The following is a 16,968-nucleotide window of genomic DNA, read 5'->3' on the forward strand; positions in this document are numbered from 1 at the left end:
TCCAACTTCCTTTCACAAAAAAACCCTCTAGAAAGCAAAACAACCAATTCGAACATAATCCACTGTACTATAATTCATCACACATATATCGACGCCCAACCAAAACTTTAACTAGCTCGAAAAACAACTTCACTTATCTTCAACCTCGCAAACCCAAATCGAAACCATCCACGTGCCACCACTAACGCTCTATCCAAAACAACATAACACCAAACGTCAGACCATACAACATAGGAACATAACTTCCGAAGCATCAGATCAAAAGCCACTAAAATTCCTAACACAAACTCAAGCCTACCTTCCAACACCTTCACCACATACTTTAACTAACCACCATTCGGCGTAATATAACCCAAACCGATTTTGAAGTTGCACACAAAGCCTCTCCAAAACATTACCCAAATATTAACATAACAAAATTTACAATACGAAATAATAATAAAATAAACTACCATAAAAATGAAAATCCTCAAAATGCACAACCTAACCCATACCAACATGCTTCCGTTGCTCCACTATGATAAATCTCATGAACTCTACAATAAACCTTAACAACAAACCATGAGTACTTTAGCTCATCCTCGCATCCCCAATTCAAAATTACTAACACACGTAATCTATCGTAGAAGCTCAAAACACCACAAATAACTCTCCCAATAACCTACAAAATCTATAACGTAAGCCCGAAGCATACCCTCTAAAACCTGAATTACCCATTATGGCTAACCATTCGTCTGTGGATGATAAACAGTACTAAGACTAAGCTCAAACCTAAAGCCTCATGCAAAATCTTCCAAAACCTTAACATAAGTCGTAAATGATGATTTGAAATGATCGATTAAGGAACACCATGAAACCGCACTATCTCCGCCAAATACAACCTAACTAACTTCTACAACAAAAAACGTATGCACCGGTAGAAAATGCATACACTTAGAAAAATGATCAACAACCACCTAAACAGAATCCTTCCTGGACGGAGTCAATGGCAAACCTATCACAAAATCTATCATAATACACTCTCATTTTCACTCCGGAATACTAGTCTGGTGAAGCAAACCCAAAGAATGGTGATACTCGACCCTCACGCCCTATCAAACCAAACATCGACCAACAAACTCAACCAACATGGATTCAGCAACCCAAAGAATGGTGATACTCGACCCTCACGCCCTGTCAAACCAAACATCGACCAACAAACTCAACCAACATGGATTCAGCAACCCATACTCTTTTAACTGAACACTCAACCAAACAACAAATCTTGTAACTCACCCATTGACTTACGACTCAAAGAAATAATTAACCATATAGGCTTTCCCAAAGGCATGCAATTAAGTAATCATAATTCTTTAACAATTCGATAACAATTAACTCATATCATGCATCAAATAATTACAGTTGCATAACCTTACTCACCTTAAACACCCACGATCACCTTAACATTTAATATCATTATGCCAAAAACCAGATATCAAAGAACATCTCAGTCACCAAATTTTCTCAAACAAACTAAATAATAATGAAACTTCAATTACTCAAACTAAAACTTCCCAAGCTATTCAGTATCATGTCGACGCATTCAAACTAAACACCATCCCTGAAGTAAATTCAACAAAAAGGCAACAATGATGAAAACCCTGATAATCAAACTACAATTATCAACAAACTCTAACTAAACACAAATTTGGATAGCACTCCTCGATGACCCTTAGCCCACAATAGCTTAAATCTCCTTTGAACCCACATAATTACCTTCAGTTACAACACCACGACCAAGACCAATACTCACAATTCAAAACTTCATATCCATCAAATTCCAATATAAACCTGAAAAACATCTCAGAAAACATAATTCCATCATTTTTCGGTATGAACCTCACTAGATAACCATCAATGAACTTTAAAACAACCCAAGTGGATCTCAAACAGAACACACAATCTATAAAACCCTTGAATAAAATAAGAATATTTCCAAAATGAATAACGCCATCAAACTAGCTCTAAAGCAATCTTCATCGCATTGGACTTATAAACCTTTAACTGATGAAAACTCAATTGCAAATCAATCTCCGATAACACCCTAGGTTCCCAAAACTAAATCGAACTAGTTTCTCGATCCTCAACAAGGTTACCGATTCGTGAACCTAACTTGCCCTGCTCATAATAATCAACACACTTATTTATCACATCACTTTCTTCCTTTTATCAACACAGGAGCACCTAACAACTGCAGCGAAATACTAACCACAACCCTTCGTGCACACCAACTTCAGGTGATACTTGACCAAATAAAACTATGACCCAACCAAATTTTGCAATCCGATCCTCATTTTCTTTTAACTCACTTGACATCACGCGATGAATAACAACAAATACCAGAGCCATAACAACACTACTCAATACGAAATTCAACTTCCTGAGCCGAAGAAAATAAGAAAACTCTTTCGGGAGCACATACTGAAATATCTCAATGATCCGAATGTCTTGTACAAGCTACTCATTATCAACTGAACTAAACAACCAAGCTAGGCACACTTTACAATCCATTATCTCACTCTCACTTTCTACCATTGAATCAAAATACAAAAAGATTTTAGATAGTCTATTGATAACTACGAAACTAAAATCAATCAAAAACCAACACACTTACACAAAATAATCCAAAATTCAAATGCATCGAATAAGCACACCACTATCCACACACAAAACTATTTTATACCCCTGAACAATACGTTAAACAAATAATAAAAAATACAACAGTTAAGAATGCATATGAACACATCTCACTCACCCTAACAAATAAACACTAATACCAAGACACTGATATGACCATAGTGACATCACTAGACTCAACCATACTGTCGAATCAAACAAATAACACTTCTATATCATGTAAATATGTTGAACTCAAACCAATTAATCCAGTCAATATATATACAACAAATCATATAACACCACAATTTGTACACCCAATCAGAATCCAGAATATAGAGAATCGAACATTTCAATAGAAGCAATAAAGGATACATTCCTCATATTGTAAATCCAGTAACTCATCAGTATAAAAATGTAGGTAAATTCAATGTACATAATATCAAATGTAATAATCAAATCATATACATAATCAGAATATCGAGTGTGAAGAATCTTATAACTCATCAAATTAAAAACGAATAAATTCAGAGGGAAACGAATCAATTAACTCATTCAAATATGTATGAAAATGAATTCAATGTACAAAATATCGAATTTAAAAATCAAAATATGCATGTAACCAAACCTGGAGTGAGACACCGGGTGATCAATGGCAAGTTCCTAAAAAATAAAACTTTAACGAGGCAATACCCGACACACAAACACACAAAATCATCAACTTTTTTTCATAACATGGCTCTAATACCAATAAATATAACACCTTATACCCGGTCTAGAAGATAGAACCAGATACCTAAGCGTACATTAGGTTTCGATCATGTCGGACAAACAAAATCCTAAACATGCGCACTATGCAGAAGCATACAATTTAAAATTGTACATTAGAACATGTGGCAGTATAACACTAATTATAGTTTAGCAATTAATAAGCGTCAATACATTACCGAACAACGTTGTAATTTAAACAGGGGTAAAACAAACATTTCACATCATCCTAATAATCAAACAAATAAATATCAAATTGATATTATCGTTCCAAATTAGTTTCTAATTAGTGACATGAAAAATTTCAGGTTAATCAGACACCATATAGGGATCTAATTGAACATACTCAATTTAGGGATCAAAAAATAAACTTTTCAAAATATGAAAATAAACCAAAAATATAAAATTAAAGGTTCCATTATGATATTATTGTTATTGTAGAGTTCTAGAACAAACTTCAAGCGAATCCGACTTAAAAAGGAGCTTTAATTGCAAAGAAGTGATTAATGAATGAAATTTTAACTATTTTTATCAATAATACAAAGAAGGGATTAATCCTTTTTCATGGGGGATTGATCCTTGCAAAAATGTAGTTAAACTTCCAAAAGGAATCGATCCTCTCACTGGAAAATGCAGAAATTTCATATGAACACGCATGAACAAGCCACCAAACTTCCATGCAATCAATCATATGGTCTATGAACATGTTTGGACACACTTGAACCACTTAAGAACACGTCATAATATATATGTTACATGCTTCATAATATAATTTAACATAACATACAAATATTTAGCATCCAAAGTCAAATATTGCATATAAAGTCAACTTAAACACAATTAACATAACCATTTTGTGCATTATTGGTCATTTCATGCATCCTAAATGCCTAGCATGTTATATTCACTTATTTCCACTCATCTAAATGGTGTAAACACTTGTTAAGTGTAATACCCCAAATATCATGTTAGGGACTTTATTAAAAAGATTTGAAAATATAAGATTTATTTGAATAAGTGGTAAAAGATGAGGAAATGATTTGGAATAATGTTTAGACTAATTTGTAACAATAGATAAACTAAGAGGGCACTTTGGTCTTTGAAGAGGGAAAATGAATTTTTTAATATTATTCCCAATTACAGATTTGAAAAGGGGAAAAGAGGAAAGTAAGCCATTTTCTACTCTTCTTCTTTTTCTTCACGTGGGTAGTGTTCTCCTCCATAGTATAAGGTAAACTTCAATTAGTTAGTTCTTCCTTTAAATTTTGGGTTTCTCTTGTAACATTAAGTGATATGTAAGCTTAAGGAAGGATTAAAGAATATTAAAACTAAGTGGGGGATGTTTTATATGAGATTAAAGGAAATGAGTTTTTGAATGATATATTGATAGATGAGTTTTTATTGAGAATTATTAGTAGAATTGACTTGTCAAAGGATTGAATAGGAGACTAGAAGCATGAGATATGATTAAAAACATGTTTAGAAAAATGATATGATTTTTGAGTTGAAGTGTTCTATGAAGATTATAAATGTTATAAGAGGTTAAATGAAGGAATATTAATGGGATTAAGTAAATAAAAGTTTAATAGTATTGTTGGAGGTAAAAGTAAGAGATTAGAGGGGAAATTTTAGTAAAAGTTGGATTGAAAAATGGTAAATCTGGGTAAGGGTATCGGTACTGATAGAACAATACTGATACTATAAGTGTAAATAGGTAGAAATGCGACGAATAGTATCGGTACCAATGTAAGTGGTATCGATACTGATAGGGTATCGATACTAACAAGGGGAAGTATCGATACCATGGATCCAGAATGTCAAAATGGTATCGATACTGAAAGTGAGTATTCGTACCATAGTATAGTAGTATCGATATTGAGAGAAAGGTATCAATATCATGCAACACAGAATGTAGAAATAGTATCGATACTGAAGGGGGTATAGGTACCTTAGTATAGATGTATCGATACCAGGGTAGTAGTACCGATACTATTGTTGGAACTACAAGATAGGTTAAAATTGTTATAGAAATTGAAATAATGGTACTTTTAAAAATTATTAAAGTATAATGTTAAGGAGTACACTAACATTTAGTATGGTATATGTCTTTAATGGATGCTTATGTAGATCGTAATCAAACTCCCGAGTCAAGCAAAATGAAAGGCAAAGATATAGTAGCTGCGTAGTCAGATTTGCGTTTTGAATATAATAGCGAGGCAAGCTAGGTGAGTGCATTTAATTATTTACTTATAGGTTACGGTAGTCATAGATGTATGATTGATTGATATCTGTATGGTGATTACCAAATGGTAATGAGTGTGCAAAAACTTAAGAAATTCATACTAATTGGATGAATTTCCGTATGGGCACTTTATGTGTAAACTTAAGAAATTCATACTAAGTGGATGAATTTTCGTATGGGAACTTTATGTGTAAACTTAAGAAATTCATACTAAGTGGATAAATTTTCATATGGGCACTTTATGTGTAAACTTAAGAAATTCATAACGAGATTATGAATTTCCGTATGGACACTTTGTGTGCAAAAACTAAGAAATTCATAATGAGTTTATGAATTTCCGTATGGGCACTTTGTGTGCAAAAACTAAGAAATTCATAATAAGTTTATGAATTTCCGTATTGGTAGTGGATGTGCAATCCATATAAATTATAATATGTTTGTGAATTACCGTATTGGCACTACGTGTGCAAACTATAAAATTTTATAATGAGTTGATAGTGTTAAATGATATTATGAATAATTATTAAAGTAAAAAAAAATCTAAAATAAAATATTAATAGCCTAGATGTGCATTTGGTAGAAAGATGTCAATTATGCCAGTTAGATGAAAGGTTAAATGCCTTTGAGTAAAAGATTAATGGCCTAGCTGTGCATTTGGCAGAAAAGTTTCAATCATGCAAGTTAGATGAAAGGCTAAATGCCTTTGGGTAAAAGACTAAAGGAATTATAATGCATTTTGATATAAACGGTGCCTAAGTAGTATAAAAGCATGTCAAATATATATAAAATGTACAACAATGCATAATTGGTATGAATGGATGTCATAAAGGAAAAAGTAAACAATACCATAATGGACATGAAAGGATGCCCCAAATAAAAATACAAAATGGTGTGTTAACAATATTTAAGGTGCCACCCATGATGATTATAAAAGATACATGATCAATTGGCACTTTGCTGCCATACAAGTATAATATTTTCTCATTTAATGTACACAAGGAAAATAAAGAATAATGGGGAAAAATATACAGAAAGATAGGTATGTTGGGCCTACTAAGAATAATTCCAATAATGGTATGAAAGAATTATGGTTTAACTGAGAATGACTTATCTGGTCCTTATGGATTATGAAATTTAATTTTTCATTCAATAGTCATAAAATACTTATGTATAAATTGTGATATCTTTCCAGTATTATGTCTCACTAAGTAAATACTTAACGTGTGTTGATTTCACGTGTAGGGAACAATCAAGGTTTTTTCGAATAATGAATGCATCAGTAACAACTTTCTTCAATTAAAGGTTGACTCGTCAGTAACATTGGGACAATCTTCACTTTGAAAATAGTTGGCATGTAATGGAACTAAAGTAAATATTTTGTAATGTATTTAAAATGATAGTTTTAGTATTTTGTTTCTAAGAATATCATACTTTGTGGTAGTAAAATTTGAAACACAATTTTATGGGTTTTCAAATGACAAAAATATTTTAAAAAGTGATGTGACATTTGTATCTCGTGTACGGAAAGGTATACGGGAGATGGGTGTTACATTAAGGGCATAAACCATCTTTTGGTCACTCAAGACATACTTGAACATATTGTATAACATGTAATCTAACATTAAAACTTATCATTTCATTATTAATTCATGAATCAAAGCATAATATAAATGATTATAGGTTACTTGTGCACCAGCCAGTGTCACAAGAACAAATCCACTTAAAGCTCAATTAAGGATCCCATATTGCCTCTAAATAAAATCAAGATTCAAAATAACTTTACAAAAGCTCCATTGCTTTGATCACCACCAGGTGCCTTGCCCCTCAAGCTATAGAAACGAAAAGTAAAGATCTTAAAAATATTAAACAACTAGTGTGAGCTATAAAACCCAGTGAATGACTAAATATTCAAACATGATTTAGATGCCAAGGTTAAAGGAAAACATACCTAAATGCCATGAAACTTACTTGTTTTTACCTCAATGGTCAAACCAAAATGTCATGGTTCAATGTTCACTTAATGCATCATAAATGCACACAAACTCCAAATTACAAACATGATTGTTCATTATCATATATTCAACAAGAAACACATACATTCATTCACAATTACCTCTTTGGCAAGTCACACACGATGCCCACATTACTTCATTTATAGCTCAATGGCCTTTTGTTCAAAACACAACTCACTCATTAGATAAAATAAGTCCATACAACTCCCATTTTGTTTGCAGACTCACTCATGTCTAAACCCCATGACTTTCGAAGCAAAGCTCAACAACCAACCTTACCCCGTATTTTTCTCAGAGTAAAGCTCAATGCACCAACCTTACCCCGTATATTTCTCAGAGCAAAGCTCAATGAACTAACCTTACCTCATATAATCCCGATATCACTTACACTTACACAAAACACTTAGAGTACTCTTTCCTAGGCATGTATTTATCAAGAGTGGTTGTCAATGATGCATAGTTTCACTTATACACTTTCAAACACATTTTGAAACATTATCACTTTTGGTTGTCATGATCAACTAAAAATAATGGACAACGAGAAGGTTGACTCATCCATGTTTACTCTTATGGACAACGAGATGCTCAACTCGTTCATCACTTATATACATATTCACTTTCAAATACGCTTTTGAAATCACTATGCATCATTTGTAGCACTAGCACAATTCACATAACACATCCACAACACATATCGTATTTCATATCAATTGCACATTTCCAATTAACATTCCTTGAATCACAATCTTTCAACACACCATAAACCTTAGTCACCATGCCATGTCATATATGAACTAACAATGATCACATACTTTCATTACATCATAACTCATATACAACATGCTTAAATACTCATGCTTACACTATAATTTGTTTCCAATGTAGCACAAATCATAGTTACCATATCAAGATTCACATGTCTATTAATCATATTCTTTTAACATACAATAACTCATATTCATCATAATTCGCTACTCATGCTCTCAATGATCATCCAATTCCAATGTTCCACAACTTCTATCATAAGATATAAACTCACTTTGTCAACATCATTTAATCCACATATCATGAATTCACATAATCAATTACCAACTACAAGTAAAATTATTTCATTATATAATATTCAGAGTTCACACACAACTAAACCTTCGTTCAACATTAAACACATTCATCACAAGTGAATGGACAACTACTCACCCCAACGCTAACCAAATGACTACCAACAATTGGTGCCTCAGTTTTCCTCAATTATAAACACAGTAGGAACCTTAGAAAGCAATTTAACATGCCACAAAAGCATCTAAAATAGAGCAGAAAAAAATACTTCTAAAACATTACGAAAATCAACTGAAAGATCAACAAATCTTACCGTTGACACGATCTAAACCTCCTAACTCAATGGTACCACTTTCCCTTGATTAAAGTTGATCAAGAACACTGAAAATAATCACACAAACACAATAAAATCCCAAAAGAACAACAACAATCGTAATAATTCCCAGATTTTTGAAAAACGGCAAAACCACACTTGTTTTCAAGAAATCGATATTCAAATCAAAAGCAATTGAAAAATTGTTTCATTATGATTATAATCATCCCAAAATCATTTTAATTTCATCAATAAAACCTCATAATCACCTCAAGAGAAGTAGCTTATTAATTAACTCCAAAAATCACTTTTAATCCACAAAACTCTCTTTAAAGAATTATTTTCAATAAAAACATCAATCACACTATATCATTAATCATTGAAGCACAAAAAACCAAGGAAGGAGCATTACCTTGTTGTAAAAGAGTGAAATGGAAAGAAGAAGATCAACAATGGCATTCCATCATGATCAAGGAGAAATCGACAAAGAGAAAGAAATGAGAGAAATAACTTTGATTACGGAGAGAAATCAAACTAAAAGAGATGGGAATTAGAAAACGAAAGAGAGGAAAAAGAAAGACAAATGTTCAACCATTAGAGAGAAGTTGAGAGAATTTGGGAGTAGTTACAAAATGATTAAAAATGAGAAAATGAAAGACACAATAAATGAAAATTAGGAAACCAAAATATAATTAGATTAGAAAATGTATCTAGATGGAATTTTGACTAAAAGGGAAGATTAAGAAACGGTTAAAATTGGAGGGAAAACCCTTAATACAAGCTTTTGTAAAATAAGCTTCATAGATTTTAGATTTTGAGATCTTTACAATTTTGTCACTAAATCACAACTTTAAAATCATTCAAGTAGTCACTTAGTAAAATTAAATTATTAACTTCCAAAAATAGAAATTAATAATTCCAAAACATTTAAATCATTTTAATCACTTTATGAATTATTTATCACTTTAAAAACATTAATTAAATATTTGTTTTACCAAAAATCCGAAAACTGACTCGACTATCGACCCGAAACTACCAGACCCGATTTTGGGATGTTACAAAATTTGTAACTCAATGATGGTATAGATATCTCACCATTTGGTATCGATACCTGACGAACAATATCTATACTTTATGAATAGAGTAATGATACTACTAGACAAAAATCCTGATATTAGTCATTTATATTATTCTTACTGAGCCTTCACGAACACACTCTCATTATAGAGCTAAGCGTCACATATCGTTTATTTAATCAATATACAACTCAAACTCTTACTCGTATAGTTTGTTTCCTTCACTTACGCTTATAAGGGAAATATTTTAATTTCAGTCCCCTTAGGGCCTTTTAGTAATATCCCACACTCGAGCTAAATGTCCAATCTTAATCGATATTAAAGTCTTCACTCTTGCGTCTATTAGGCATCTTGAAGTTACTCAACCATATTGGTACTGATACCAAGCCTTCGGTATAGATGCCTAATCATCGGTATGGATGTTAGTTCATTTGGTATGGATACTAGCCCTCCAATATGGATACTAGTTTATTCGGTATGGATATCATCCTACTGATATCAATACCAAGCATCCAGTATCAAAACAAAGCTTTTGATATCGATATTACAACCCTTAGTATTGATACTAAGGGATCGATATCGATACAAGTTCATCTAGTATCGATACTGACACTTACAAAACCTAGTTTTCACCCAAAATTTGAACATTATCGGTACCAATCATCCACTATCGATATTGTTACCGAGAAACGCACTATTTTCTAGGGAATCACTCCTAAATTCATCCCAAACACTTATTTTAAGGTTTAAGTCATTAGGGGTTATTATACACAATTTTTACATCAACCTAACACCAAAAACATCCACACAAAAATTAAGAACTCAAGCCCCTACATGCTCTTCCACCTCATACAAGCAAGCAAACTCATATAGATGACATACAATTAGCAAGGAAGAGTTATAATGTGTTACCTCAGCTCCTAGCTACCCAAATACCTCTCTATATCCTTTAAGAACCAACATTTCGTTGACCATGCTCCTTGAGGGTTTTTGCACCACTTTCGAGCTTTCGAGACATTTCTAGCACCAAAACAATGGCCACAACTAGCTTAACAAACACTATGATACAAGAAATCTGGATGGAAACCATGAAAGGAAGTTATTGAAGCTGAAATCCTCTCTAAAACCTTCGTGAAACTCAAAATCACCATTTATATAGATTGTGACTTTTCCATGAAGCTCATGGACTTTAGCTTAAGAATCTTACCATCTAATCTTTTGATAGAGGAAGGATGTGATTAAAGGTGGAGCCTTGGAGAGAAAATAAGAAGAAATGAGGTGATAAGAAAAGAGAAGAAGAGATGAAGGAAGAAAAAGAACTTTTTTTTCCCTCACCAAAACCAATGCCTAAAAAAACAAAGAATCACCATAAATCTGCCTCATTTTCAAAAATGGTTAAATTCCATATTTGGTATCTCCTTTTTCCTCACAATTTAAAATTCCTTTTTTTTAATCTCAAATAAGGTTAAATTCTTACATGATTGATCCTAAATTCAAACCGATGTACCTCTATGCTATAATAAATTTATTAAATAAATTTTGGATCAACACGAAACTACTAGATCGATGTATTCAAGGCATTACAATACTCCAGTCTCCCCTCCTAAAAGAATTTTTTTTCCTCGAAATATCCTCAACGAAATTGCAAGCATAGACATCCAAGCTACACAACATTTACACTCATTTGAGTCCCTCAAAAGACCTTTATTAAATGCATCCCAACACATTCAAAACTCATCACTAAGGATCATATCACCTCTAAACGATTAAAATATATTCAACCATAACTCACAAATTCCTAGTCGATCAGATTTATATATAAACCTCACTCTCTATGTATAATTAGTCGATTGATTTTTTGAACAAGATCCTCGAACAAAATGAGTAATCTTTCTATGAATATGCATTTAAACAAAATATTTTCAAATATTTAGCAGATCATCAAAGAAATATGATGATGGAGTTATATAACGTTAACGACTTTTCTTTTACATAATAGAATTATGAATTCCTGAGAAACTTAGATATACTGGTCAAATTTTATCGAATTAAGACAAATTTTGAAACCTCTAATTTATGCACATTCCTATGTATAATTAGTCAATCAGATTTCCATATAAACCTCACTCTTTATGTATAATTAGTCTATTGATTTTTGCAACAAGATCCTCAAACAAAATTAGTAATCTTTCTAGCAATATACATTTAAGCAAAATATTTTCAAATATTTAGCAGATCACCAAATAAATATGATGACAGAGTTATATAATGTTAATGACTTTTCTCTTACATAATATAATTATGAATTCCCAAGAAACTACGAGATACTGATCAAATTTTATCGAATTGAGACAAATTTTGAAACCTCTTATTTATGCACATTCCTCCAACATGTTCCGCGATACTACGGCTCAAGAAAAGATTCCATCAAGGTAACAAAGATGACATAATTAAATGTCATATCAAATATAGACTTTACGAAAATTCTAACAAGGTAGGCACCAACACGATTGGGGGGTCTTATCAGACTTATATTACATAAAGCTTAGCATGGAATAGACACAAAGGTTACAAAAATTTCCTCCAGTAGAACTCAAAGCAACATTTATAAGAACTTGTTGAAAATTACAGTTGAATGAATCATCAAAACATAACAAATTGTCTAATACTCAACAAAAAGGAAGTCAACGAAACGTTTGAAGCATCCACAGACTACCGAGTACTAAATTTGAATTCACAAACATGAGTTTTCGCCTCTTGGGCTCTTTCATGAATATGATACATACGTTGAGGTCTAGCTCGATCATCAAACTCTATCAAAATTAATCAAGGAACATCATTTAAGAAATCACGAGAAAAAGTTAACATAGGTCAAGAAAAATCAAATTTGAATGAATCTAATAAATAATGGGAGAATCCATAGACTATAATTAACAGGATTTAAATTAATAAATCTAAATATTTTAGCTAACACGACCACTTGCATTCATAGGACATTCAATTGAGGAAATATTACAAGGAACATTAGAGTACTCATTTATTGGATTATAGGTATAAAATCTTCAAAATTGAGTATGTTTTTTTATTGGATTAATGAAATGATTTATTCGACGATTCTAGATTTAGATCAAACACATAAGAACATCATTGATGAGATCAACCATAGAAATGAAAAGATCATAATATGGAATTGAATTCACAAGGTTTGTCGAGAAATCTTTCATAAAGATTATCCTCTAAGATAAAATTGAGGACATGCAATATATAAAGATCGAGCAAAAGATCACTCTTAAAGACATACAAATTTTATGAATTTCGTTCATCAGGTGTCATTGACTTAGAGGAATAACATGCACATTTCTCCCACAATGGTTTAGTCTATTGACTATTCACATAAATGAAAATCCTAAAATAATTTTTGACTTCCAATAGTAACATTGGCGGGGTATAATCGATTTTACTGCGCACTCTGATATTCAAGACACTTTGATCGAGAAAATTTAGTCTTACTTACATCTAAAAATTAATTAAAAGAAGGTAGTACAATCGATTGTTATTCTATTGAATCACTCATCACCCTGATAGATCACCATTACACATATATCTATCATTTAGACACAAAACTTCATTTTCTAGTTTTACAATAACGGTTCTATACCTCTATCTTGATATTTTCTATTTATAGATTTAGAAAACACTTTCTTAGATTTATCCATAAGGAAAAAGACTAAGTTTCTCACTTGAACCCTTCCTATAATATTTTAGCACTCGATATGACAACACATCCGAATTCACATTCGTATTTTAGTCCCATCAAATTTTCTTATAGGTTTATCTCTACTATACAATATTAGTCAAGGTTAACACATTAACTCACCAATAAGGATGGACAACGATATAGAGTCTTAGTTTGCAAGTACAATTACAACTTTGAGGGCACGTAGGACTGAACCCTTCCTATAATATTTTAGCACTCGATATGACAACACATCCGAATTCACATTCGTATTTTAGTCCCATCAAATTTTCTTATAGGTTTATCTCTACTATACAATTATTAGTCAAGGTTAACACATTAACTCACCAATAAGAGATGGACAACGATATTAGAGTCTTAGTTTGCAAGTACAATTTACAACTTTTGAGGGCACGTAGGACTCGACCAGGTTAACTTAAAACTGGTTAAACTCTAGCTTTGATACCACTAAATATATCACGCAAATCCTATGGATTCGAGAGTTACACACAATCAACAAAGTGACTAACCATTTTTTTATTAAAACCATACAGACTTTTTAAAATATTTACAAAAGGTATGAAACCATAATAATTTACAAAAGATTAAAACATTACAAATTGATTCGTTTTAAATCATGACCTCTACATGCCCACTAAGTCGTCATAATTTTACTCTGGTACTCTACTAAGACTCATCCGATGTTATCATTGTCCCATCACATTTTATGAAACTTGAAACCTACTAATGGAAACACATTTCGAGACCTTAATCCCTGCGCCACACAATACCTCTACTATACTACATGCATTCATAAAATAAGTATGATGAAAAGTATAGTCAGACAAGCAATACTATTATGCTATCAATGCTACTAAACCGTCTATTCAAGGTACATCCAATATCACGAGGACCTAAGTCTTATACTTTCTGTAGTCACTACTAAGGGCCTCGCCATGAGTACACATATACTAGGTCTCAAACCATAACATCATCCAATTATGTATCATCGTATGTAATACACAATCATCAAACACAGAAACAGGGGTATGCATCATGGTGTAGTCGAAGGGTCATTTAGCATCTCGGGAATCACACCCCTATATCCTACCCAAGGAATCCCAGATAAGACTCAGGTCACTTAACATCATAATCATCATCTAGAAAGACTCTTATTACCAATACCTATAATGACTTTGGGTGTCACAAAGCATCGGAGCCTACGCTCTACTAGTCTAGTCTTCAGGAGTACTTGGGATGCCTTTGGGGTCACAAAGCATCGGAGCCTACGTTCTAGTAGTCTAGTTTTCATGAGTACTTGGATGCCTTTGGGGTCACAAAGCATCAAAGTTTACACTCGACTAGAATTTTTAGTGTCTTGGCATTGACTTGGATATTCAATATATTTCTAACAAATAAGATGATCATCATATAAACACAAACATATAAGGGTGAATATAAGCCAAAAAAATCAATCAATGTCACATAAGGGCAAACAAGGAAGCTCGACAACTCACTAAAATAATTCATCAAAATCGGGTGAGGTAATTCTCTCACTCACCACTATCTCACTCGCTCTCTCATCTAGAATGTTACGCAAGAGTTTACTAGTACTTTTAGTGTTCTATGCTCATAAGGTAATTAATATTCATCATTATGCAATTGGTATATTATTGCTAGCCTAACACCCGACTCGGTTGGTAGATCGATATAGACTCTCTAGTCGCTCTCATCATATCTTCCCTCAATTCACCCTTTAATTAGAGGGATGACTTTTACATTATCATAATATACAAGTAATTCAGGTGTCCTCGTTGTTTCCCGAGTATCAAACAAAGGTATAAGCCTTATAGAATCTTATTTCATAAAGTTCTTATTACTATCACACAATTTATTCAATATTTTCACTTGTAAACTTTATTGAAAGGTTTCAGAGGTCTTAGCCCTTTCTCGAGTCCTTGACTCAAAATTAGGATTCTTGTCCAAATACATACAATGGTACCAATATGGAATCCCTTCAGTATTAGTACTGACATCTTAGTATTAGTAAACACCCTTAGTACCTCTACCAAATTTAGCTACTAGAATTTAAGAAAGTATTACAGTATCGATACACTATGTGGAGTATCGATACTTCTTCTCTAATCTGTATTGATACTCCTCGAGTACCGATACCAATTCTAGCTATTAGAATTTGTAACTCAATTATGGTATCAATATATCACCCTTTGGTATCGATACCCAACGAATAGTATTAGTACTATATGAATATAGTATCGATACTATCAACTAAAAACCATGATATTAGTTATTTATATTATTCTCACTAAGTCTTCATGAATATATTCTTCTTATAGAGCTAAGCATCTCATATCATTATTTAACCAATATATAACTCAAACTCTTAATTTATAGGTTAATTAATTCACTTAGGCTCAAAAGAGTAATTTGGTAATTTTAGCCCCATTAGGGTATTTCATAATCTCCTACACTCAAGCTAAATGCCCAAACTTAATTGATATTAATCTCTTTACTCTCACGTCTGTTAGGTATCTTGAAGTTACTCAACCACTTTGGGTATTGATGCTTAGCCTTCCGTGTGGATACTCAATCTTCAGTATGGATATTAGTTTATCTGATGTGGATATCATCCCTCCAGTATCAATTCAAAGCATCTGATGTCGATATCGAGCGAGCTTTCAGCATCGTTACTCCAACCCTTAGTATCGATACTAAGGGACCAGTATCAAAACCAGTTCATCCAGTATCGATATCGATACCTAGAAAACCTAGTTTTCACCTAGAATATAAATAATATCAATACCAATTCATCCAGTATCGATATCGTTACCTGAAAACACATTGTTTTTCTTAGGAACCATCCTCAAACTCATCCCATACACTTGTTTTAAGGTTTATCTAGTTTGGATACCAGTTCATTCAATATGGAAAGTAGCCCTCCGATATGGATACCAGTTTATCCGGTATGGATACCATCCCACCAATATCGATACCGAGCATCTAGTATCGATATTGAGCTTTTAGAATCGATATTAAAACCCTCATTATTGATACTAAGGGACCAATATCGATACTAGTTCATCCATTAT

The sequence above is a fragment of the Hibiscus syriacus genome, unplaced genomic scaffold (assembly GCF_006381635.1).
Source record: "Hibiscus syriacus cultivar Baekdansim isolate YM2019G1 unplaced genomic scaffold, ASM638163v2 tig00004797_pilon, whole genome shotgun sequence".
NCBI classification, from domain to species: Eukaryota; Viridiplantae; Streptophyta; class Magnoliopsida; order Malvales; family Malvaceae; genus Hibiscus; species Hibiscus syriacus.